This window comes from Dermacentor silvarum, chromosome 3 (assembly GCF_013339745.2).
Source record: "Dermacentor silvarum isolate Dsil-2018 chromosome 3, BIME_Dsil_1.4, whole genome shotgun sequence".
NCBI classification, from domain to species: domain Eukaryota; kingdom Metazoa; phylum Arthropoda; class Arachnida; order Ixodida; family Ixodidae; genus Dermacentor; species Dermacentor silvarum.
In genome coordinates, this window is record NC_051156.1 from 60324294 (window position 1) to 60350765 (window position 26472).

The window sequence follows — 26472 nt, forward strand, 5'->3', positions numbered from 1 at the left end:
GAAGCGGCCGATCACTATTTGGAGGCACAGAGGCAGCATAATTTGCTGGTGTTCAAGGAGAGGTTAGAACAAAATCCTGGCAAAGAAACGAATGAGAAACCAGGTGTGAAGTCTCAAGTCCGTTGCTTCATATGTGATAAGATAGGACACAAGACATCAGATTGCCGTGTGAAGACAAAACAGCCATATTGTGAATATTGCCGCAGATATGGACACGATGTGCAATCATGCAGACGAAATGAACCAGGTGCCAAAGGCTCATCAGCATGCTGCATACTACCTCCCGACCAGCAAAAAGATGCACGGGAATGCTTTGAACGTAGTACCAAGCAGCAAGATGAGACATTTTCTAATGCTTTGGGAGTCTGGTCTAGCAAGTCTTTTGACATGCCGGTGTTGAAAGGAGAGCTTTTTGGACAGACCGTTTGGGTTCTGCGAGATACAGGAAGCAATAGTATAGTCGTACGACGAGATCTTGTACCGGACGCAGCAATGATAGGCACTGAGTCTATCATACTACTGGCTGATGGTAGCTCTATTAACGTTCCGGAAGCGGAAGTCAACATTTCATCACCGTACTTCTCCGGTGTTACGGTCGCAAAGTGCATGGAGAGACCATTGTATGATGTGATCATTGGTAACGTTCCTGGAGCACGCCAACCCATGGAGCCAGATCCCAATTGGAAAGCATCCTCGTTTACTTCTGTAGCAAGTAAATCACGCGAGATGAGCACTACGAAAGAAGACAGTGGTTTTCTGCAGGTTATAGTGGGTGCCAAGATCTCGAAACCATGGTCCCCGGTGAGCGTTGGAGCCTTACAATTGTCAAGAGAAATGTTTCGGACAAAGCAGCAGGAAGACACAACACTTCAAGTTTGTAGAAGCAAAATCGGGAAAAATATTCCGGGAAAAGGTACAACCGCCCATTCGTTCTACCTGGATGAAGGCGTGTTGTACAGATGCTATCAAATATGCCCAGGAAAAATAATCGATCAAGCAGTGGTACCGAAATGCCTACGCCTCGAAGTCCTTAATATGGCACATGACAACTCCTTGTCTGGGCATCAAGGCATACGGAAAACCACGGAACGGGTCCTTGGATCATTTTATTGGCCCGGCGTCCAAGAGGACGTTAAAAGATTTGTGAGATCGTGCGATGTATGTCAAAGAACCTTCCCAAAAGGTAGAGTGGGCAAGGCTCCACTGGGACGAATGCCGCTTATAGATACCCCATTCGAACGGGTAGCGGTAGATATCATCGGTCCCTTGACTCCATCATCGAGTAAGGGCAACCGATATATACTCACTCTTGTGGACTTTGCAACTCGCTTCCCGGACGCCATCCCTTTACCTTCTATTGACTCAGCAACTGTAGTCGAAGGGTTGGTTGAGATGTTCTCAAGGATCGGTTCCCACACGAGATCCTTTGTGACCAGGCATCTTGTTTTACATCAGAGTTGGTGAAAGAAATCAATGATTTACTCGCCATCAAGCATCTCAGTTCAACGCCTTATCATCCAATGTGTAATGGAATGGTGGAGCGCTTCAACGGAACCTTAAGATGATGCTGCGGAAACTATGCCAAGAGAAACCAAAAGCTTGGGATCGATATCTTGCTCCTCTTCTTTTTGCGTACCGTGAGGTGCCACAAACCAGCCTCGGTTTTTCGCCATTTGAATTGATATACGGACGACAAGTACGAGGACCCTTGGCCATACTCAAGGATCTCTGGACAAGAGACAGGCTCAAGGAAGATGTTAAGACGACATATCCATATGTCCTCGACCTCAAAAACCGACTAGAAGAGACTTTGAAGTTAGCTCACCAGAACTTGTGCAAAGCTCAGAAGACTCAAAAGGGGTACTACGACCGAAACAGTGTCGACAGCTGAAGATAGGAGATCGTGCACTCATACTCCTCCCAACCAGTGATAACAAACTCATGATGCAATGGAAGGGACCATTTGTAGTCACTGGAAAGAAAAACAACTTTGACTACTGGTTGGACGTAGGCCATACCACTAAATTATTCCACATCAAGATGCTGAAGCGGTATGAAGAGCGCCAACCACTAGCTAGGTTCCAAACTTCCTCGTTTATAGTGATTGACGAACCAGAAAATGAAGCCCCTTACCACGCTTTAAAGCTGAAGCAGGTGGGGGTATCAAAGGCATTCCTCAGAAAAGGTTGGAGCTGATTATTTAAGTAGGTCAGGATCAGCTATTGAATCTTGCACTTTGGGAGTTCATGCTTCTGTATGCTTTCTTGTTTCTTTTATTGTTTTTTGTGGTTGAAGTCTGCATGTCGCTCAATCTGTTAGTACATGCACTGTATAAAGTCTCACGAGACCACGCGCATCGCCACAGTTTTTTTTATTATTTTCGCTTCATCAAAAAAAAAAAAACTTTTCGAAAAGGGGACTTTTTGTCATGTATAAAGACTTATGTGCGCGTGTCTGGTGCGGCGGACGATCAGTAACCATAAAAGAAGAAAAAGAACGGCGGGATTCGGCGCGTGCTCGCCTGACGCGGCACTCGGCCAACAGCGAATCACGAAGACACACGATTGCTGGAGGAGGGAGCAGAAGAAGAAGAGAAGGAAGGCAGGGTTCGAAAAAGAAGGCCGGTGTGCGGAGTGGTCGAGGCAAGGTTGTCGGGCTCTGGGTCCGAACCTCAAGACCTCAAGAGCACCCGTCGGAGAAGTGAGGCTGTCTGACTGTGGGTCCGAGTCTCAAAGACTTCAGGAGGGCCGGGCGGAGAAGCGAAGCTGTCGGGCTGCGGGCCCGAGTTTCATAACTTCAGCGACGATCCGGCCTCTGTTCTACCTCCAAGCCTTTGGTGTCCGTGGGTCCTGCAAGTGACATGGTGCTGAAGGCAAGCCCTATCTACTTTCTCCCTGTGACTTCTTGGCCGAGCTGCGGACGATCGTCAAGACACAAGTAGTGTCTTATCGTCCTATACTCACGCGACCGACGCCACTGCATCTGACGCCGTCGCAACGCCCGCCCCGTACAGCGCTGCACCGACGCTACCAAGTAATGGTGACCGGTCACGAACTTTAATTATGTTATATATATTCTTTATTGTGAGAGAACATTAAAAGTGCATGAACTTTAATATTAGTCTTAGTACCTTGGTTAATTAGTTTGTGTGTTACAGTTTGTGTTAATTATATGTTCATGTCTTGTTAACAATCGGCTTCGTTGTTTCTTTTCCCCACTGCGAATTAGTCTCAGTGGTGGCCACAATAATTCGAACCGTGCAAATACAAATACATTCCGGGTAAACAACCCCTCGTTGACTTAGGAAGACCAAATCATCACAAATTGGCGTCCACGCGACAGGACGAAGCCGGTTGTTCACAGTTGCTTTAGCGACAGGTGAATATGAGTTTGGCAGAATTTATTACGTTGGGTGAGCGCTGGGGCTGCAGGGCGCGGAGCTGAGAAATGGGCGGACGAGCAAGTCACCAAAGCTCGGGAGGAAGATGCGAAGGCGCGTGAGGAACGGGCAGCGGAAAGAGAGGCGACCCAAACAGCGCCTTGAGCTAGAAGAAAGAATTTGCAGTTGCGTCTGAGGCTCGCTGAGGTGGGAGAAAGCAGTGGGAGTGGGAATGGTGCAAGTCACATGAACCAAGCGGAAGTCTTGGCCCCCATCAACCCACATAATCTGATCCCCATGTTCAATGATTCTCGAGATGACCTCGACGCATATTTAAAGCGCTTTGAACATGTAGCCACGGGACAAGGCTGGCCAAAAGAAAAGTGGGCCACCGCTCTCAGCTTGTGCCTCGATGGGGAAGCACTGAAAGTGTTTGGTCGTTTATCGCCCGAAGACTCCCTGGATTACAACAAAGCAAAACTAGCATTGTTAAACGATTTCGGTTTACTGCTGAGGGATACCGAGAGAGATTCCGGCAAAGTAAACCACAGGATGGAGAAACCGGCAAGCAGTATGCTACTCGGCTTTTCAGCTACTTCGACCGTTGGGTGGAGATGGCAACCAGGGGAAGACGTTCAATGCGGTTCGAGACTTGATAGTCGCAGAACAATTCTTGAATAACTGCCATAGTCGCTTGGCGCTTTTTCTTCGTGAGAGAAACTGCAAGACCGTGGATGATGATGATGATTTGGTTTTAATGGCGCAAGGGCCAGTTCTGGCCAAAGAGCGCCATACACATGATGCAATGAGTTAACAATGGTTAATGAAGTCTAAAGTGCACTATGGCTGTAGAGGGGCCTAAAATCATTTAATGTGTGAGTGCGTCAAATATATATGTGCTATAAGTGTAAAAGTGGGGTATGCTATGACCATAAAATATATACGAGGCGAAGCGAATAAAAGATAAAAATGTAAAAGTATGGAAGTAGCACTGTTGCCTTACCCGGGTCCTTGAGCGCAAGAACCTGAAGGCACGTGCTCCTATGACTATTTCCACAGCAGCAGCCTCTGATAAGAGGCCGTGCTACGGATCACTTGGGTGTATAACATCCAGTACACCTGCATCCTTTAAAAAAGCTAAGGTTGATTTAACCTCAAAGAGCGGTTCATTGCCTAGGAACATTGCTGGGTGTAATGGAACTTCTTCACGGCGTAGCAAATAAAAGTGTTTTTTCCTCTGCGTCTCTAGTTCACGACATTCTATTAACACGTGAAGGACCGTTAACGTAGCGCCACATTTACCACAGACAGGTGGCTCATCACCAATCAACAAGTATGAGTGTGTACCGAAAGTGTGGCCGATTCTGAGACGACAAAAATAACCTCAGTTTGTCGTATTTTTGTTATAGGCTGCCAATTTCCTAGTTTGGGCTTAATTATGTGGAGTTTATTGAGTGTTTCGCTGTCCCACATGCTTTGCCAATATCTCTCAGTTCCTTCCGGAGGTAAGGTTTGAGATCTGTGGCGGGAATAGCTAAGGAAGAGGTGCCGCCTTTCGTTGTTATAGACGTGGCAATATTGTCGGCAAGAACATTACCCTCGATGCCTCTATGCCCAGGCACCCAGCATATTATGAGTTGTTGTTCGGATGCATAAACAGAGCAGATCAGTGAATAGAGGTTGGCAATTATAGTGTTATTGCGTTTCTGCGGCAACATCAAAGCTTTAACGACGCTTAAAGAGTCGGTAAATATTATTGCCTTTTGTAGTTTCATTCTCTCGATGTGTTTCACCGCGGATAGTACTGCATAAGCTTCTGCAGTAAAGATGCTTGTTTGGGAGTGGAGTACATCGGATTCCGAGAAGGACGGACCGACTGCTGCATAAGACACGCCAGCATGCGACTTTGACGCGTCCGTATAAAATTCAGGGCAGGAATACTTCGACTTTAATTCTAAAAAGTGCATTTGAATGTGTGCATGTGGCGCGTGTTTTGTGACTTCGATAAACGATGTGTCACATTCTACCATCTGCCACTGCCACGGCGGTGGCAGTTTCCCTGGAGTCATTAGGTTATGTTCGAGTAATGAAACACCCATTTCTTCACCGATGTTTCTCACACGTAGTGAGAAGGGCGGCTTCGCTCTAGGTCGATTATGAAATAGTGTGGCACATGTGGTATCGTTTATGGTAGAATAGGTAGGATGTGAACGGTTTGAGTTTGTTTTCAGGAAATATGTAAAACTGGCATAGGACCTCTGAAGGTGTAGCGACCACATGTTTGCTTCTACATATAGGCTTTCTACGGGGCTTGTCCTGAAGGCCCCGGTCGCGAGTCGGATTCCCAAATGGTGAACGGGATCTAACAACTTTAAAGCACTGGGTGCAGCAGACTGATACACTATCGCACCATAGTCAAGTCGTGAGGCGACAAGGCATCTATACAAGTTCAAAATACATTTCCTGTCACTGCCCCATGTTGTACGCGATAGAAGCTTCAACAAGTTCATAGTTTTCAGGCATTTCGCCCTCAAGTATTTGATATGCGGCATGAATGTCAGTTTTGAGTCCAACACAATTCCCAGGAACTTGTGCTCAGTGGTTACAGGTAATATACTACCAAAGAGCTGAATAGCCGGATATGGTACTATTCCTCTCTTATTTGTGAAAAGGACACATCTACTTTTCTGTGGGCTCAACTTAAAGCCGTTTTCGTTAAGCCATGCTGGACATGTCGTTCGCAGATAGCAAGGTTGCACGATTTAAAACCAAGCTGGACATCATCTACATATACAGAGTAGAACATCGTTCGTGGGATAGCCGTCCGTAGAGAGTTCATTTTAACAATAAACAATGTGCAGCTAAGCACACCGCCTTGCGGGACACCAGTTTCTTGGGTGAAAGACCTCGACAAGGCCCGGCCCACCCTTACACGAAAGGTCCGGTTAGAAAGGTAGCTTTCGATAGCACTCAACATATTGCCGCGGACACCCATAGTGGATAGGTCTCGGATAATACCGAAGCGCCATGTGGTGTCATACGCTTTCTCTAAGTCAAGAAATACAGAGAGAAAAAACTGTTGTGTATGAAGGCATCCCTTATAATCCCCTCAATACGGACAAGGTGGTCTGTAGTGGACCTACCTTCTCGGAAGCCACACTGGTACGGATCTAGTATTCCGTTGCTTTCTAGGAGATAGACAAGGCGCCGGTTAATCATCTTTTCAAAGAGTTTACACAGACAGCTTGTCAAAGCAATGGGTCTGTAACTACTTGGTAAGGATGGGTCCTTGCCTTGTTTAAGTATGGGTATTATTATGGCTTCTTTCCAAGAAGATGGAATGTACCCAGCAGCCCACATGACATTAAAAGAGAGAGGAGTGTATTTTGTGTTTCAGGGTGTAGGTGCTTGATCATTTCATACATGATACGGTCAGCACCTGGTGCTGAGCTGTTGCAACAAGCGAGAGCAGTTTTAAATTCAGCTAGACTAAACGGGCGGTTGTAATCTTCATTTCGAGCACATTTCCGATTAAGGGGCTGTCGCTCTGCGCGTTCTTTGAACCTCATGAATGTTTGTGTGTAATGAGAGGCACTGGAGACATATTGAAAGTGTTCACCCAGGCAATCTGCCTGATCTTCCAGGCTATCTCCTTGGGTACTTACTAAGGGTAGAGGGTTCGACTCCCGGCCTTTCAATTTATTCACCCTATGCCATACTTTCGCCTCATCTGTGTAAGAATTTATGCCAGAGAGGTACCTCTCCCAACTCTCTCTTTTTGCACGTCGACGGGTTCTTCTGCCTTGTGACTTAACCTGCTTGAAATTAATGAGGTTTTCGGTGGTTGGAGAATCGCGAAGCAATCTCCAAGCTTTGTTTGATTTTTGCGTGCTTTCCTACATTCATCGTTCCACCATGGGATGCGACGCTTCTTAGTAAGTCCGTTAGTTTGCGTAATAGATCTCGTAGCAGCGTCAATAATAAAACATGTTAGATAGGCCACAGCGTCGTCTACATTAAAATCAGCAATGTCATCGCCACCTAAACATGTAAGCTCTCGGAACAGTTGCCAGTTGGCCGAGTCCACGTTCCATCGAGGAAAACTTGGCAAGCATCCATCTTGTTTCGTTAAGTTTAACATAATAGGGAAATGGTCGCTCCCTAAGGGGTTCTTGAGAACAGACCACTCCAGGTATGGAATTAGTGTACTCGATACTATACTTAAGTCAATGGATGAGTATGTGTTATGTGTAACGCTGAAATACGTTGGCTCTTTTTGGTTAAGTATAATTGCGCCTGAAGAGAACAGAAAGTTTTCAATTAGCCGCCCTCTCGCATCGCAACGAGAGTCTCCCCACAAAGTGTTATGTGCATTTAAATCTCCGACAACTATGTATGGCGGCAGAAGTTCATTTATGTAATTTTGAAACTGTGTCTTGGAAAGTTGATACCAAGGGGGGATATAAATTGAACTAATCGTGACTAGTTTACCGAACAGTACTGCTCGGACAGCAACTGCTTCAAGGGAAGTTTGGAGGTTTAATTGCTGACAGGCAACACCTTTATCGACAATTATAGCGACACCGCCCGACGAGGCGGTAGCGTCGTCACGGTCCTTGCGAAAAACGGCGTATTGCCTTAGAAAGTTTGTGTTTGTTGATTTTAGATGCGTCTCCTGGACACACAGCACCCTTGGACTATATTTATGAAGGAGCTCTTTAACGTCATCGAGGTTATGGAGAAGTCCCCTAACGTTCCATTGCAATATTTGCGTGTCCATATTGAAAAAGAGGTTTGTGCTGTGTGTGAAGGGACTGCAAAATTAGCTTACAGAACCCTTGTCGGGCCCTGTGATGCGGGCTTTTTCTTTTTTGGAGCGATCGCGCGATTCTCGCCGCTCCTGAGGCGCTTGCGGCGCCGTCTGGCTGGTTGTGGTGTCCATCGCCTCTTGCGAGGCGCTGGGCACGCGCTCTTGCGAGCGGTTGGTGTGACGGGAAGGCCTCGTATCGAGGGACGAGGCCCTGGAGGCCACCAGCCCGGAGGTCGATGGCCCCTTCTTGTGAGTTGGCGGAGCAGCGCTAGCTGCAGCCGCTGAGGGGGCAGATGGCGTCACTGCCGGCTCACTGTGTGTGGGCCGGACAGCCGCCGGAAGCCGTTGCGACGCTGCCCCCTGACGCGCCACTTCGGCAAAGCTGCGCTTCGGCAGGTATGACACCCGCCTGCGTGCCTCCTTGAACGAGATATTTTCTTTAACTTTGATAGTCACAATTTCTTTTTCTTTTTTCCAGGATGGGCACGACCGCGAGTATGCGGCGTGCTCCCCATCACAGTTAACACAATGTAGAGAGCTTTCACAAGACTCGGATGAGTGTTCATGAGCACTGCATTTCGCACAAGTTTGGCGGCCTCGGCAGTTCTGTGAACTGTGGCCGAACCGCTGGCATTTGAAGCATCGGAGAGGATTTGGCACGTATGGCCTAACGCGAAGCTTGATGTATCCAGCCTCGATGGATTCGGGCAGAACACTTGAGTTAAATGTAAGTATCAGGTGCTTGGTCTGGATTTCCTTGCCGTCGCGCCTCATCTTGATCCGTTTAACATTGATTACATTCTGCTCACTGAAGCCCTCTAGGAGTTCAGCTTCAGTCAGCTCCAACAAATCGTCGTCTGATACAACGCCTCGGGTGGTGTTCATGGTGCGGTGCGGGGTTACAGTTACTTGGATGTCCCCAAAGGACACTAGATTAGGCAGCTTTTCATATTGTTTCTGATCATGGAGTTCCAAGAGGAGATCACCACTGGCCATCCTCGATGCCTTATAACCTGGCCCAAGAGCCTCAGTTAGGGATTTAGAGACTAGAAAAGGAGAGATTGTCCGTACTTGTTTTCCTGCTTTTTCGGAGTGAATTACATGGAATCGTGGGAAGTTTTGTTTTTGTTGTCCAAAGAACTGGAACACGTCTTCGGTGCGCCCTCGTTTCAGACGGCGATCGGGGAGTGATGGGAAGGAACTAGCCATAAGGATATATAGATTTTCGGCAGCAACGCCAGCCACCCACCATGGAGCCCAACAAGGGGACGCTACAGGGCCTGTAAACACAGGTCCTGCAGACGCCAGCCGTACGTCACCACTATAACCGAATATGAAATAACCTAGGTTGGCTACTCACACAGGGTTAACCCTCGCTGCCAAGAAAATAGGAAGTAATATAGAAGAGAGTAGAAGACAGGAAAGATGAAAAGTCGAAAGAGAAAGACGAAGATTGTAGAGAGAGACAGGAAGAGGCAACTACCGATTTCCCCCGGGTGGGTCAGTCCGGGGGTGCCGTCTACGTGAAGCCGAGGCCAAAGGGGTGTGTTGCCTCCGCCGAGGGGCCGTAAAGGTCCAAACACCCGGCATTGGCTCAACCCCCAGGATCCCCTTTTCCCCGGACACGGCTAAGCCGCGCACGGCTACACGCGGGAGGGTCCAAGCCTCATGTGCTCGGGTACGTGGTGGCGCAGCTCACCAAACGCCTGCTGACGCAGACGCCCCTGCGGGGAAGACCGTGGATGAGGCCTCGGAAGCGGCCGATCACTATTTGGAGGCACAGAGGCAGCATAATTTGCTGGTGTTCAAGGAGAGGTTAGAACAAAATCCTGACAAAGAAACGAATGAGAAACCAGGTGTGAAGTCTCAAGTCCGTTGCTTCATATGTGATAAGATAGGACACAAGACATCAGATTGCCGTGTGAAGACAAAACAGCCATATTGTGAATATTGCCGCAGATATGGACACGATGTGCAATCATGCAGACGAAATGAACCAGGTGCCAAAGGCTCATCAGCATGCTGCATACTACCTCCCGACCAGCAAAAAGATGCACGGGAATGCTTTGAACGTAGTACCAAGCAGCAAGATGAGACATTTTCTAATGCTTTGGGAGTCTGGTCTAGCAAGTCTTTTGACATGCCGGTGTTGAAAGGAGAGCTTTTTGGACAGACCGTTTGGGTTCTGCGAGATACAGGAAGCAATAGTATAGTCGTACGACGAGATCTTGTACCGGACGCAGCAATGATAGGCACTGAGTCTATCATACTACTGGCTGATGGTAGCTCTATTAACGTTCCGGAAGCGGAAGTCAACATTTCATCACCGTACTTCTCCGGTGTTACGGTCGCAAAGTGCATGGAGAGACCATTGTATGATGTGATCATTGGTAACGTTCCTGGAGCACGCCAACCCATGGAGCCAGATCCCAATTGGAAAGCATCCTCGTTTACTTCTGTAGCAAGTAAATCACGCGAGATGAGCACTACGAAAGAAGACAGTGGTTTTCTGCAGGTTATAGTGGGTGCCAAGATCTCGAAACCATGGTCCCCGGTGAGCGTTGGAGCCTTACAATTGTCAAGAGAAATGTTTCGGACAAAGCAGCAGGAAGACACAACACTTCAAGTTTGTAGAAGCAAAATCGGGAAAAATATTCCGGGAAAAGGTACAACCGCCCATTCGTTCTACCTGGATGAAGGCGTGTTGTACAGATGCTATCAAATATGCCCAGGAAAAATAATCGATCAAGCAGTGGTACCGAAATGCCTACGCCTCGAAGTCCTTAATATGGCACATGACAACTCCTTGTCTGGGCATCAAGGCATACGGAAAACCACGGAACGGGTCCTTGGATCATTTTATTGGCCCGGCGTCCAAGAGGACGTTAAAGATTTGTGAGATCGTGCGATGTATGTCAAAGAACCTTCCCAAAAGGTAGAGTGGGCAAGGCTCCACTGGGACGAATGCCGCTTATAGATACCCCATTCGAACGGGTAGCGGTAGATATCATCGGTCCCTTGACTCCAACATCGAGTAAGGGCAACCGATATATACTCACTCTTGTGGACTTTGCAACTCGCTTCCCGGACGCCATCCCTTTACCTTCTATTGACTCAGCAACTGTAGTCGAAGGGTTGGTTGAGATGTTCTCAAGGATCGGTTTCCCACACGAGATCCTTTGTGACCAGGCATCTTGTTTTACATCAGAGTTGGTGAAAGAAATCAATGATTTACTCGCCATCAAGCATCTCAGTTCAACGCCTTATCATCCAATGTGTAATGGAATGGTGGAGCGCTTCAACGGAACCCTTAAGATGATGCTGCGGAAACTATGCCAAGAGAAACCAAAAGCTTGGGATCGATATCTTGCTCCTCTGCTTTTTGCGTACCGTGAGGTGCCACAAACCAGCCTCGGTTTTTCGCCATTTGAATTGATATACGGACGACAAGTACGAGGACCCTTGGCCATACTCAAGGATCTCTGGACAAGAGACAGGCTCAAGGAAGATGTTAAGACGACATATCCATATGTCCTCGACCTCAAAAACCGACTAGAAGAGACTTTGAAGTTAGCTCACCAGAACTTGTGCAAAGCTCAGAAGACTCAAAAGGGGTACTACGACCGAAACAGTTGTCGACAGCTGAAGATAGGAGATCGTGCACTCATACTCCTCCCAACCAGTGATAACAAACTCATGATGCAATGGAAGGGACCATTTGTAGTCACTGGAAAGAAAAACAACTTTGACTACTGGTTGGACGTAGGCCATACCACTAAATTATTCCACATCAACATGCTGAAGCGGTATGAAGAGCGCCAACCACTAGCTAGGTTCCAAACTTCCTCGTTTATAGTGATTGACGAACCAGAAAATGAAGCCCCTTACCACGCTTTAAAGCTGAAGCAGGTGGGGGTATCAAAGGCATTCCTCAGAAAAGGTTGGAGCTGATTATTTAAGTAGGTCAGGATCAGCTATTGAATCTTGCACTTTGGGAGTTCATGCTTCTGTATGCTTTCTTGTTTCTTTTATTGTTTTTTGTGGTTGAAGTCTGCATGTCGCTCAATCTGTTAGTACATGCACTGTATAAAGTCTCACGAGACCACGCGCATCGCCACAGTTTTTTTTATTATTTTCGCTTCATCAAAAAAAAACTTTTCGAAAAGGGGGACTTTTTGTCATGTATAAAAGACTTATGTGCGCGTGTCTGGTGCGGCGGACGATCAGTAACCATAAAGAAGAAAAAGAACGGCGGGATTCGGCGCGTGCTCGCCTGACGCGGCACCTCGGCCAACAGCGAATCACGAAGACACACGATTGCTGGAGGAGGGAGCAGAAGAAGAAGAGAAGGAAGACAGGGTTCGAAAAAGAAGGCCGGTGTGCGGAGTGGTCGAAGCAAGGTTGTCGGGCTCTGGGTCCGAACCTCAAGACCTCAAGAGCACCCGTCGGAGAAGTGAGGCTGTCTGACTGTGGGTCCGAGTCTCAAAGACTTCAGGAGGGCCGGGCGGAGAAGCGAAGCTGTCGGGCTGCGGGCCCGAGTTTCATAACTTCAGCGACGATCCGGCCTCTGTTCTACCTCCAAGCCTTTGGTGTCCGTGGGTCCTGCAGTGACATGGTGCTGAAGGCAAGCCCTATCTACTTTCCTCCTGTGACTTCTTGGCCGAGCTGCGGACGATCGTCAAGACACAAGTAGTGTCTTATCGTCCTATACTCACGCGACCGACGCACTGCATCTGACGCCGTCGCAACGCCGCCCCGTACAGCGCTGCACCGACGCTACCAAGTAATGGTGACCGGTCACGAACTTTAATTATGTTATATATAATTCTTTATTGTGAGAGAACATTTAAAAGTGCATGAACTTTAATATTAGTCTTAGTACCTTGGTTAATTAGTTTGTGTGTTACAGTTTGTGTTAATTATATGTTCATGTCTTGTTAACAATCGGCTTCGTTGTTTCTTTTCCCCACTGCGAATTAGTCTCAGTGGTGGCCACAATAATTCGAACCGTGCAAATACAAATACATTCCCGGGTAAACAACCCCTCGTTGACTTAGGAAGACCAAATCATCACAAATTGGCGTCCACGCGACAGGACGAAGCCGGTTGTTCACAGTTGCTTTAGCGACAGGTGAATATGAGTTTGGCAGAATTTATTACGTTGGGTGAGCGCTTGGGGCTGCAGGGCGCGGAGCTGAGAAATTGGGCGGACGAGCAAGTCACCAAAGCTCGGGAGGAAGATGCGAAGGCGCGTGAGGAACGGGCAGCGGAAAGAGAGGCGACCAAACAGCGCCTTGAGCTAGAAGAAAAGAATTTGCAGTTGCGTCTGAGGCTCGCTGAGGTGGGAGAAAGCAGTGGGAGTGGGAATGGTGCAAGTCACATGAACCAAGCGGAAGTCTTGGCCCCCATCAACCCACATAATCTGATCCCCATGTTCAATGATTCTCGAGATGACCTCGACGCATATTTAAAGCGCTTTGAACATGTAGCCACGGGACAAGGCTGGCCAAAAGAAAAGTGGGCCACCGCTCTCAGCTTGTGCCTCGATGGGGAAGCACTGAAAGTGTTTGGTCGTTTATCGCCCGAAGACTCCCTGGATTACAACAAAGCAAAACTAGCATTGTTAAAACGATTTCGGTTTACTGCTGAGGGATACCGAGAGAGATTCCGGCAAAGTAAACCACAGGATGGAGAAACCGGCAAGCAGTATGCTACTCGGCTTTTCAGCTACTTCGACCGTTGGGTGGAGATGGCAAACCAGGGGAAGACGTTCAATGCGGTTCGAGACTTGATAGTCGCAGAACAATTCTTGAATAACTGCCATAGTCGCTTGGCGCTTTTTCTTCGTGAGAGAAACTGCAAGACCGTGGATGAGGCCTCGGAAGCGGCCGATCACTATTTGGAGGCACAGAGGCAGCATAATTTGCTGGTGTTCAAGGAGAGGTTAGAACAAAATCCTGGCAAAGAAACGAATGAGAAACCAGGTGTGAAGTCTCAAGTCCGTTGCTTCATATGTGATAAGATAGGACACAAGACATCAGATTGCCGTGTGAAGACAAAACAGCCATATTGTGAATATTGCCGCAGATATGGACACGATGTGCAATCATGCAGACGAAATGAACCAGGTGCCAAAGGCTCATCAGCATGCTGCATACTACCTCCCGACCAGCAAAAAGATGCACGGGAATGCTTTGAACGTAGTACCAAGCAGCAAGATGAGACATTTTCTAATGCTTTGGGAGTCTGGTCTAGCAAGTCTTTTGACATGCCGGTGTTGAAAGGAGAGCTTTTTGGACAGACCGTTTGGGTTCTGCGAGATACAGGAAGCAATAGTATAGTCGTACGACGAGATCTTGTACCGGACGCAGCAATGATAGGCACTGAGTCTATCATACTACTGGCTGATGGTAGCTCTATTAACGTTCCGGAAGCGGAAGTCAACATTTCATCACCGTACTTCTCCGGTGTTACGGTCGCAAAGTGCATGGAGAGACCATTGTATGATGTGATCATTGGTAACGTTCCTGGAGCACGCCAACCCATGGAGCCAGATCCCAATTGGAAAGCATCCTCGTTTACTTCTGTAGCAAGTAAATCACGCGAGATGAGCACTACGAAAGAAGACAGTGGTTTTCTGCAGGTTATAGTGGGTGCCAAGATCTCGAAACCATGGTCCCCGGTGAGCGTTGGAGCCTTACAATTGTCAAGAGAAATGTTTCGGACAAAGCAGCAGGAAGACACAACACTTCAAGTTTGTAGAAGCAAAATCGGGAAAAATATTCCGGGAAAAGGTACAACCGCCCATTCGTTCTACCTGGATGAAGGCGTGTTGTACAGATGCTATCAAATATGCCCAGGAAAAATAATCGATCAAGCAGTGGTACCGAAATGCCTACGCCTCGAAGTCCTTAATATGGCACATGACAACTCCTTGTCTGGGCATCAAGGCATACGGAAAACCACGGAACGGGTCCTTGGATCATTTTATTGGCCCGGCGTCCAAGAGGGCGTTAAAAGATTTGTGAGATCGTGCGATGTATGTCAAAGAACCTTCCCAAAAGGTAGAGTGGGCAAGGCTCCACTGGGACGAATGCCGCTTATAGATACCCCATTCGAACGGTTAGCGGTAGATATCATCGGTCCCTTGACTCCAACATCGAGTAAGGGCAACCGATATATACTCACTCTTGTGGACTTTGCAACTCGCTTCCCGGACGCCATCCCTTTACCTTCTATTGACTCAGCAACTGTAGTCGAAGGGTTGGTTGAGATGTTCTCAAGGATCGGTTTCCCACACGAGATCCTTTGTGACCAGGCATCTTGTTTTACATCAGAGTTGGTGAAAGAAATCAATGATTTACTCGCCATCAAGCATCTCAGTTCAACGCCTTATCATCCAATGTGTAATGGAATGGTGGAGCGCTTCAACGGAACCCTTAAGATGATGCTGCGGAAACTATGCCAAGAGAAACCAAAAGCTTGGGATCGATATCTTGCTCCTCTTCTTTTTGCGTACCGTGAGGTGCCACAAACCAGCCTCGGTTTTTCGCCATTTGAATTGATATACGGACGACAAGTACGAGGACCCTTGGCCATACTCAAGGATCTCTGGACAAGAGACAGGCTCAAGGAAGATGTTAAGACGACATATCCATATGTCCTCGACCTCAAAAACCGACTAGAAGAGACTTTGAAGTTAGCTCACCAGAACTTGTGCAAAGCTCAGAAGACTCAAAAGGGGTACTACGACCGAAACAGTTGTCGACAGCTGAAGATAGGAGATCGTGCACTCATACTCCTCCCAACCAGTGATAACAAACTCATGATGCAATGGAAGGGACCATTTGTAGTCACTGGAAAGAAAAACAACTTTGACTACTGGTTGGACGTAGGCCATACCACTAAATTATTCCACATCAACATGCTGAAGCGGTATGAAGAGCGCCAACCACTAGCTAGGTTCCAAACTTCCTCGTTTATAGTGATTGACGAACCAGAAAATGAAGCCCCTTACCACGCTTTAAAGCTGAAGCAGGTGGGGGTATCAAAGGCATTCCTCAGAAAAGGTTGGAGCTGATTATTTAAGTAGGTCAGGATCAGCTATTGAATCTTGCACTTTGGGAGTTCATGCTTCTGTATGCTTTCTTGTTTCTTTTATTGTTTTTTGTGGTTGAAGTCTGCATGTCGCTCAATCTGTTAGTACATGCACTGTATAAAGTCTCACGAGACCACGCGCATCGCCAGTTTTTTTTATTATTTTCGCTTCATCAAAAAAAAAACTTTTCGAAAAGGGGGACTTTTTGTCATGTATAAAAGACTTATGTGCGCGTGTCTGGTGCGGCGGACGATCAGTAACCATAAAAGAAGAAAAAGAACGGCGGGATTCGGCGCGTGCTCGCCTGACGCGGCACCTCGGCCAACAGCGAATCACGAAGACACACGATTGCTGGAGGAGGGAGCAGAAGAAGAAGAGAAGGAAGGCAGGGTTCGAAAAAGAAGGCCGGTGTGCGGAGTGGTCGAGGCAAGGTTGTCGGGCTCTGGGTCCGAACCTCAAGACCTCAAGAGCACCCGTCGGAGAAGTGAGGCTGTCTGACTGTGGGTCCGAGTCTCAAAGACTTCAGGAGGGCCGGGCGGAGAAGCGAAGCTGTCGGGCTGCGGGCCCGAGTTTCATAACTTCAGCGACGATCCGGCCTCTGTTCTACCTCCAAGCCTTTGGTGTCCGTGGGTCCTGCAGTGACATGGTGCTGAAGGCAAGCCCTATCTACTTTCCTCCTGTGACTTCTTGGCCGAGCTGCGGACGATCGTCAAGACACAAGTAGTGTCTTATCTTATCGTCCTATACTCACGCGACCGACGCACTGCATCTGACGCCGTCGCAACGCCGCCCCGTACAGCGCTGCACCGACGCTACCAAGTAATGGTGACCGGTCACGAACTTTAATTATGTTATATATAATTCTTTATTGTGAGAGAACATTTAAAAGTGCATGAACTTTAATATTAGTCTTCGTACCTTGGTTAATTAGTTTGTGTGTTACAGTTTGTGTTAATTATATGTTCATGTCTTGTTAACAATCGGCTTCGTTGTTTCTTTTCCCCACTGCGAATTAGTCTCAGTGGTGGCCACAATAATTCGAACCGTGCAAATACAAATACATTCCCGGGTAAACAACCCCTCGTTGACTTAGGAAGACCAAATCATCACAGGCTGGTGGCCGAAAAAGATCACTGCAAGAAATTGATAAACAGCTCGACACAGTGAGCAAACACGCAGCGTACAGCGAATTGAGCCCTAGTGCACACGTTGGGTTGGCGATAGAGCCATTTGTTGCTGCGACACCTCAGCACATGAAAGGGCACTTATACATGGAGCTTGTACATGTTGCCTTTCATAACGCCCAAGGCATTTACGTATCAGCACTTCTATATCAAGGCATTGCAGAAGGTGAATAAATCTCCATCCGAAAGAGCTATCATCTAACTCAAGAACAACAGAAATATGGTATGTTCCGTATTGTCGCACTGGTATGGTCGGCAAATGCTTCACAACAAACTTCGTGTTTACTAAATCACTGTAATGAATCACAAATCGATATTCGCGAAGTACAATTATCTGACTTGTACGCGTTCTTTCTAGCCTAAAATTGACCTCTAGAGCTGTCTTTGATTTGTAGTTCATTATATTCTTAAATGCCACTATTGCAATGCGAACGTTGTAATTCAGTGTTGTACTGGTGTATGATGCTGTTGTGAAGTGATGTATGCTAATGCATACATCACTAGTGGTATGTTTAGTTTGATGGTTTCATCAAAGTGTATCACAATGGTTTGTTTGTTATGATGGTTTGTCAAAGTGTATGACAACATAAACAAAACGCTCGTGCCTCTGCTCATTTCTTAGCCAGTACGGGAGCGAAGGACTCCCTAAAGCCATTCTTGAATGGCTTTTCTCTTCACTTCCTATCAAATGTATTGTGATAAAGCAATAAAAAATAAATCAATCAAATTCATTCAGATTGTACATACAAGTACTCGGTATTCATTTCTACACTTATTTACAGGTACATGAACATTGCATAACAAAGAATTGTGACATACATATGGCAACAATGGGGTAACTTGAAATGGCTACACAAATTTACTAATACAGCTGAACTTATTTCTTATTAGTGTCCCTTGAACAAAAGCATGACACCAAGGCCCTAAAATTTTTTTGAAGAGTAACAATGCACATTATTAGCTCTTGTAAACTATTTAGGCAAACCAAGGTGTTCTATAACATGTAAAAATGTTATAATTAATCATAAGAATTTTTAACAAATCTGGGTGGCTGTCACGGCAGCACTTGCAACTTCAATTTTGCTTGCCATAACAAAACACTTTTTGGCAGTCACATAGACATTGATCTGTGGAATGAACTGAAACGACATCTGTTCTTCTTCTTTCTGGGATTTTACGTGCCAAAACCAGTTCTGATTATGAGGCACGCCGTAGTGGAGGGCTCCGGAATAATTTCGACCACCTGGGGTTCTTTAACGTGCACTACAACGCAAGCACACGGGCGTTTTTGCATTTCGCCTCCATCGAAATGCGGCCGCCGCGGCCGGGATTCGATCCCGCGATCTCGAGCTCAGCAGCGCAACGCCTTAGCTGACTGAGCTACCCCGGCGGGTAAAAACGACATCTGAGGAATCATGAAAATATAATATCTTTTTAAGAAGGCATGCGGAAACAATGTTTGCTGGAAAATGGCCTCCAATGTGTCAGACATTTAAATAAACAAAATATAGAGTTCTGTGAAAAAAAATAGTTTTCAACTAGCTGTCATACCATACAGGGTCCGTCACCAGTTTTGGGAAGTTCAAACACACCGCGTTGATAATGCACCGGCGATTGCGTCTGCAAAGTATCAAATGGCTGCTTGGCGCGAAAATGGTTCAAATGTCAAGCAGAGGGCCACTCACCTTGACTCCTCGAGAAGGGTGACCCTTCTTGAGTGAGTCAAGGTCCGATGTGAAAAACTGATGTAAACAATTAAACGCCTTTATGACGGCACCATAAAACTTCTAGTGTATAACAAAAATTTTCAATGGGTCTTAGTGAGGAGCCCTTCAAGACGTTAAACTTAATTGAAAACCTATGGTGGAAGGCCACAGCGCTCGCGTTGCCACGGCACCGCTCCTTCATTCACAAAACATCTGCGAAATACATCCCGCGTTTCTGCTGCAGAGTTTGTGTAGTGGGCGCCATGATGCTGAAGGTCAAGGAAAGCATTCTTTTGGCGCCACTGCCCTTCCACAAGGTTGCCGAAGTTGTCCATCTCGTCCACATACCTCTCTGGGATGTAGGACACGTCATCTGGAAGAAAATTGTACAGAGCAAATGCAGCGACTGTCACTGCTCTTGCATTTTCTGGAAGAAGGCTCATTGTTCTGCGGAAAATTCTGAACCTTGATGCCAGCGCCAAAAATGCATTCTCGACACATGTTCTGCAATTATGAAGACAAACATTTATGCAGAAGTTCTTACGCATCAATTTAGGTTACGCATTACCTTTCTCTGCTAGGGCGGTAGTTAATCAGCAGCAGGTCCTCTTCGAAGTACTTGCCAGGATACGGCTGCAGGAAATCTGGCCTCAGCTGGAACGCCTCGTCGCCGACAAAGAGAGTGGGAGGAGCTCAGGAGGCGGTAAGTTTAAGGCACCTTGATTGAGAAATTTCCCAATCTTTGATGCCTTGAACACACCATCACTCTGCGATCCGTACGCACTCACATCAACGCAGAGAAATTGTTGCTCGCTGTCCACTGCAGCCATTAAAACAATGGAGTAGGTGCTCTGTGATGACAGAGAATTGCATCTCATGCAGTAGTGATGCCCACAATCTTTGTAGTTGTGAGAATAATGCATAACTAGCGTTTTCTCACCTTATAATTAAAATATAGAGATCCCGAATGTGGATGACCTTCTATTTGGACCTGTTTCCCATGAACACCTAGGCAGTATGGGAAATCCCACTTGCGCTCAAAGCCCTTGGCAATATCCTGCCACTGCTCAACATTTGCTAGGAACTGAAAATGCAGTAAGTAATCACAGACTTTACTGTCTTGCCTCGTAGAAAATGATGCAATGATTACACATGGCAAATAGCTGTTCTGGTTAAAGCTGCAATAACTTAAGTTTCACAAGTCGCATGACATCTTATGCATGTAGGTCACCATGGATGTCCGATGACTTGCTTAAAAAAGCTTACATATTAAGAAATTTGTAGCATAACTTACCGTCATACACTTGGGTCGAAGAACTTCCCACAGAAGTGCACAAACTTCCTGCACAATGTTGCTTGCAGTGGATATGCCTACCTACCTTAAAGGCCATGGCAGCATCTTGAATGTACATCCCCGATGCTAGGTATCTAAAGAAAACGTACAAAACGCATTGGCTTCGGCAAACTTCTGGAGCTAAGTTCCCAAACATTGTGGAACATATGCTTCCTGCAGCGAATTATAAATAAATGTATTTCTCTGCTAATTAGCAGCAAAATTGACATGTAGCTAGTAGTTCCCTGGCAGTGGCAGAGATACTCTGTTTATTTTTGCCCGAGCTGCGAAAATCCCCAGTTGTAAAAATGAGTTCACAGACTGGACATGCTGCAAGATGCAGAGTCTTTAAGTATTTGCACATCTGAAGCACACGTCACGGAGTGTTTTGGCTGCAATACCATGGACGCACATTTCATAGCTGTTAACTTACCTCAATGTGATGGCAGGCGGCATCGTGAAGGCACGGGCTCCCGTAAAACCCACTGTTTTGAAAGCATTGTTTTCAACAAGGAATGGAGCTTTTCAACTGTTTCTGGTGTCATCCGGTAATATTTTCGGAAAAACTCGGGATCGTGGGTCATCAGAAAGAGGGTCTGCGCAGAAAAATAACATTTCAGAAGTACTGCACCAGCGCAGTTGTACGAAAAATACTAAAGGCCAATATATAGTCCAGCGTTTTCAGCGCGCCAGGCCGCGGCAGGCGAAGTCGGATACGCTACGCCAGCCACGCGAGCCTGTGGAAGAAATTTTCCTCCGCCGCGCGAGGCTAGCGCCGTCTCTGTGTGTGGGAGCGCAACTTCACGGCCGCGCGAACAGATATTTCCACGGCGCATGCGCATTCTCGCTTTCTGACAGCATGTGCCCGCGCCGTCCGAGTTGTGCGCGCTGTTGTTTGTTTGACAAGACAAGACACTTTATTTCAGACAACCAACATACATAGATTGCCGAGGGGATCGGCGAAAGGCACATACAGCCTGACAGAGCGCCGATCACCTGCTTACAGACATATAACCAGTCATGCATAAAATATGAACATAAGTTCGAAAAGAAGGCACATCGTCTTTTTTTAACATACGCAAACACACACACAAAAAATACCTTATACACAACTCTCGTTCAGAGAGAAAAAGGTAAAGGAAAGACAGGGAGGTTAACCAGAGGTTATCTCCGGTTGGCTACCCTGTACCGGGGGAGGGGTAAAGGGATGCGAAAAGAGCACCCTGAACTCTCGTTCAGGGTGCTGTTTGAGATCGCACACCTAGTGCGTCGGCTACGCCAAAGGCGAAGCGGACCATGTACATACATCCTCACTTGCGCTGTCATCGTCCACGGGCGTTGAGAAAGCCACAGCCGCGCTTTCACTAAAACATGGGAGAGAGTCCAAAGCGCCGCGCCAATGCATGGGAGGAGCGAGGACCTTTTTGTGTGAACTCCCGCGCCACGGCGCTGCTGTACCGGACCCGTGGGCTTTCTCCGCAGCGGAAGCCGCGCCAAGGCGGCGGGCGTCTGCTACGCCAACATCGCGATAATTTGGGATATATTAAGTACCACGTCACCGCAAGGTAATAAATACCGCAGTGACTCACCGCACAGAGAACGCGTTTGTCGGCTTTGAGTACGGCTATTTTGTCTATTTCCTTCTAGCTCGCTTGGTCCGCGCATACGCGGCTGTTTGAGTAACGCAATCCGCGCGCTTACTTCATTTAGTTATGCGTGGAATGAGCAACGTGAACGTACGTGTGCTGCAGAAGAAAATAAGCTGGAGACCGCGATAATAACCCAGAGAACGTAGCAGATATGGCTAGCTCATCCTAACGCTTTTACACCCTATCGTTTCCTTTCTTTTATTTCATGCATTCGATTTGCTTTACAAGACTGCATCCCGCGCTCTGTCGTTTCTTTATTAAGGCGAAATCCTTAACTGGGCTGTTGGGAAGCGGAATGTGTCTGTTGGCCGATGCCGCGGTACCAAAAATAAACACAAACCGCGTAACTCTCGCGGCTCGTTCACACGGTATAGTGTGGAAATGCACAAATGTGTGACTAAGATGACTGATGGGTCATGACATTAGTAACTTGACATACTTGCACTCACGTCACGATGAACGATAACAATATGACGTGTGGTCATAAGACGACGGCCGGAAATCCCTCTGATACGGTGGGTGTGACGATAAAAACGTGTTGAATGCCAATCTCGATCTCAACGTGTCGAACTTACCAATATATCATGAAGAACTGAGAGCACAGGTAAATGGTAATAATAGTAATGATAATTTCTGGGGTTTTACACCCAAAAATCAGAATATGGCTATGAGAGACGCCGCATTGGAGGGCTCCGTTAATTTCGACCACCTGGGATTCTTTAACCTTCACCTAAATCTATGTACACGGGTGTTTTATCCATTTCGCCTCCATCTAAATGTAAGCCGCCGTGGCCGGGAATCGAACCCGCGTCCTCGAGCTTAGCAGTACAACCTACCAAAGCCACCAAGCTACCACGGCGTGTAGGTAAAGGGTACGCGAGAAACATACGCGGCAAAAAACAAGACAAGCCAAAATAAATTGAACGCTAACTGTGCAACATTGTATACGTATGCCTCATTTCATAATTACGAGCAAACGTCAGAAAACGAACATGATGGATTGCGTATGTGAAACTCGTCTTTCGCCTTCTTGTGTTGCAAGAGCGCAAACACTAAGCGAACTTTAACATGAAAGTAACTTTATCAATATTTATTGCGTATGCTCGCTGGTTCGTACACAGCAAATATACTTACTGATCAATAACTACGTACTTGTAGTTACGTAATCAAAGAGGCAACAAATCACCAGAACGTAAACTTTTTCATTTTTTGCTGTTATTAAAGGTAACTATTTTAGGGATATGTAGAATCAATAGCGATATTTGTAGTGCATCAAAGACAGTAATTTTCCAGCCGATTTTCCACTCAATATAATGCAAGCACAAACATCGTCACGCGCCATGAACGCTTGTTAGTTTACGTAAAAAATTACACGTTATGCAATAACTATGATATAATGAGAAGTTACTTGTTAATTGGTCAGAGAGGATTGACGGATTTTTAAAACAAGGCTATTGCAGTAACAACTTTTACATAACAAATTAGTAAATGGCTAGACCAGTAGTAGCTATCTATTCATTGCAATGTAGAAAAAAATATATTTGTTTAGCTATTGGCTGGATCGAATGGCTTTTCTTTCGAATGTCTGAATTTTAGAAACGTTTCGCTCACGGTGAACCTTAAGGTACATCATGCGCGAAGTTTGTATTGAACAGATAGCCTACAGCAAGAATTGTTCGTGTAGAAATTTCTGAAGCGAAATAAGCCAACAATATTGCGGCGTTAGGGCCGTCTTTTCTCTTTTTCTTGCTTCCATTACACCTCACTCTGCTCTGTTCATAATAAAATATTGTCGTGGCTAAAAATATTCGAATAAATACATATGCATATAGCTGTAAAGCACTACTGAGCGTGAGCGAAAAGCGCGTGAATTTGAAAAAAAAAATGTCTGAATTGAAATGTCTGAATTGGAAAAAAGCTTCGCTCACGGTGAACCTTAAGGTACATCATGCGCGAAGTTTGTATTGAACAGATAGCCTACAGCAAGAATTGTTCGTGTACGCAATCTCTGACGCGAAATAAGCCAACAATATTGCGGCGTTAGGGCCGTCTTCGCTCTTTTTCTTGCTTCCCTTACGCCTCACACTGCTCTGTTCATAACAAAATATTGTCGTGGCTAAAAATATTCGAATAAATACATATGCATATAGCTGTAAAGCACTACTGACCGTGAGCGAAAAGCGTGTAATGGTGAGCAAAGCGGTCACTGCACGCACGTGAGTATTTCACTTCACTACGTGAGTAATTTACTTTTTTCGTTACTGTTATTCTTGCAGGCATGGTGCTATTGCCCGCGGACCCATGCGAATAACGCTTCTTTTTTACGTTCTTTCCTTGCGCGGGCTCGTTTAGCGTGTTTCTACGCACGCACAGTTACCGTAATACCGTTCCCGATCTCTAGCACCGGAGCTAGGCCGCGCTGATGAGTTTGATACGTTGGTTTTTGCATTATCTTGCTGCCCAAGCACAAAGAAACGCTCAAAGATGGGTAAGCTCCATGCAGCACCACAATGTTAAGTTACATAGAGTTTAAGTGCTTTGCGTGGAAAATGAAGGCAAATACCTACAGCGCGTAGCAGACGACCCTCGCTTCCCGCGCGCTTCGCGAGCGCGAAAAGCCCACGGGTCCGGAGCAGCAGCGGCGCGGCGCGGCAGTTCACAGAAAAAGACCCTCGCCGGAGCCGGCGCTTTGGACACTGTCCCATATTCTATGTCACTCTACTTCACTCTCATATTCTATGTCACTCTACTTTCACTAGAGTGTACTAGCAACACTCTACTTTCACTACGAGCGCCGCAAGCCGCTATTTTGCCTTCTGCGCGCTGACCCTGTTGAAATAGAACATGTTCTATCTCCGCGCCGGCGGCGCTGAGCGCGCCCGACGCAGCTGGGCACGCCGGCTACGCCGTGACGCCAGACTGTAGATTGCGCACTTTCACCGGCGTTGCTTAACCGCGCCGCGCGTGGCCGCGCGCACGCGTTACGCCGGACTATATATTGCCCGTTAATACGAATGCGGCTCACCGTTGTGTAGAACTCGGACTCTCTTTCTGTTCTGCCAGCTCGGTCTTACCCACCATCGACGGGGGTTTGGTTGTAGCAGGAGCGCCTTTTTCTTCAGTAAGTAAAGTTCCTTTTTATGAAAAAGCAGGAGCTTTTTATCGACGATCGCCATTTCGACACGATCTTGCAGGCGCGAAGAGCAGAGCAGACGACCGTCGAGATGACAAGCTCGCGCAAAATGCGCACTAGCCAGTGTTGCCCGTACCTTCGTGCCTTAGTCAGAATGCACCTAAAAGCAGCTCGATCGCTTTATTTTTTGTTTCATTAACTACGGTAATGAAACCTTCAGGAGTTAAAAAAATTAAATTATGGGGTTTTACGTGCCAAAACCAGTTCTGATTATGAGGCACGCCGTAGTGGGGGACTCCGGAAATTTGGACCACCTGGGGTTCTTTAACGTGCACCTAAATCTAAGTACACGGGTGTTTTCGCATTTCGCCCCCATCGAAATGCGGCCGCCGTGGCCGGGATTCGATCCCGCGACCTCGTGCTCAGCAGCCCAACACCATAGCCACTGAGCAACCACGGCGGGTAAACCTTCAGGAGTTTAAATATAGTTTAGAAACATTGCAGGGTCGTGAATTTAGCCATAAAAGTTGGTAAAACATGCACCGAACAATATACGAGTTTGCAAACCCTGTGCTACGAGTGTGACGAAAAACGCAGCTGCCGTGGATCCATGTGAAACGGGATTACGAATTTCGCATTTGCGGAAATCGTAGCTGCAAAAAACGCACTGCAGTATCGCACCATGTAAAACGGGCTTAACCGGCAAACGTAGGTTGCCTAGAGAGGAAGTCAACGCCATAGGGCGTAGCCTATTCAACGATGCGGTTTTACCGGGTTTGTGGATTAGGATGATGCGTGCATCTTTCCATTCTTTAGGCATTTCTCCAGATTCTCAGTAGTGAGGCTTGAAAATTTGGTTCTGACGATCAAGAGTCGGACCATCTAGGTTTGTAAGTTAAACTATTGGTTATCTTGTCTGGGCTTGGGGTCGTGTTTCTGCGCGCGGATTGTGCTGCCTCGAAAATTTCTGACTCTGTGATTGGGGCGTCTAGTTCCTGGTTTGGTTGGCCCCGATAATCCCTTGGAGTAGTTACGTGATGGCGGAGATCAGGCGTCGCGTTGGCGTATTTGTCTTTGTGTGCCTGAATGAGCTCTTGATCCGACCATTGAAATGAGTCCATTATCTTCTTGAAGTAGTGCTCATTTTCTGTTTTAGCTTGCTGTGTATTTAGAATACTTC

General features: G+C 46.8%; 1 protein-coding gene and 1 long non-coding RNA gene across 2 annotated transcripts in view; both read right to left on the bottom strand.

Moving 5' to 3' along the window:
* The window catches only part of LOC119444409 (glutathione S-transferase 1-like), a 112047-nt gene that overhangs the window by 51537 nt on the left and 34038 nt on the right, over positions 1-26472 (bottom strand). The gene's annotated exons all lie outside the window — the stretch shown is intronic.
* On the bottom strand, positions 20146-25365 carry LOC125943799 (uncharacterized). The gene is made up of 3 exons (XR_007465900.1): positions 25185-25365; positions 20944-21106; positions 20146-20597 (listed from the first exon to the last, which is right to left on the bottom strand). It is a non-coding gene; the product is annotated as an uncharacterized LOC125943799 (long non-coding RNA).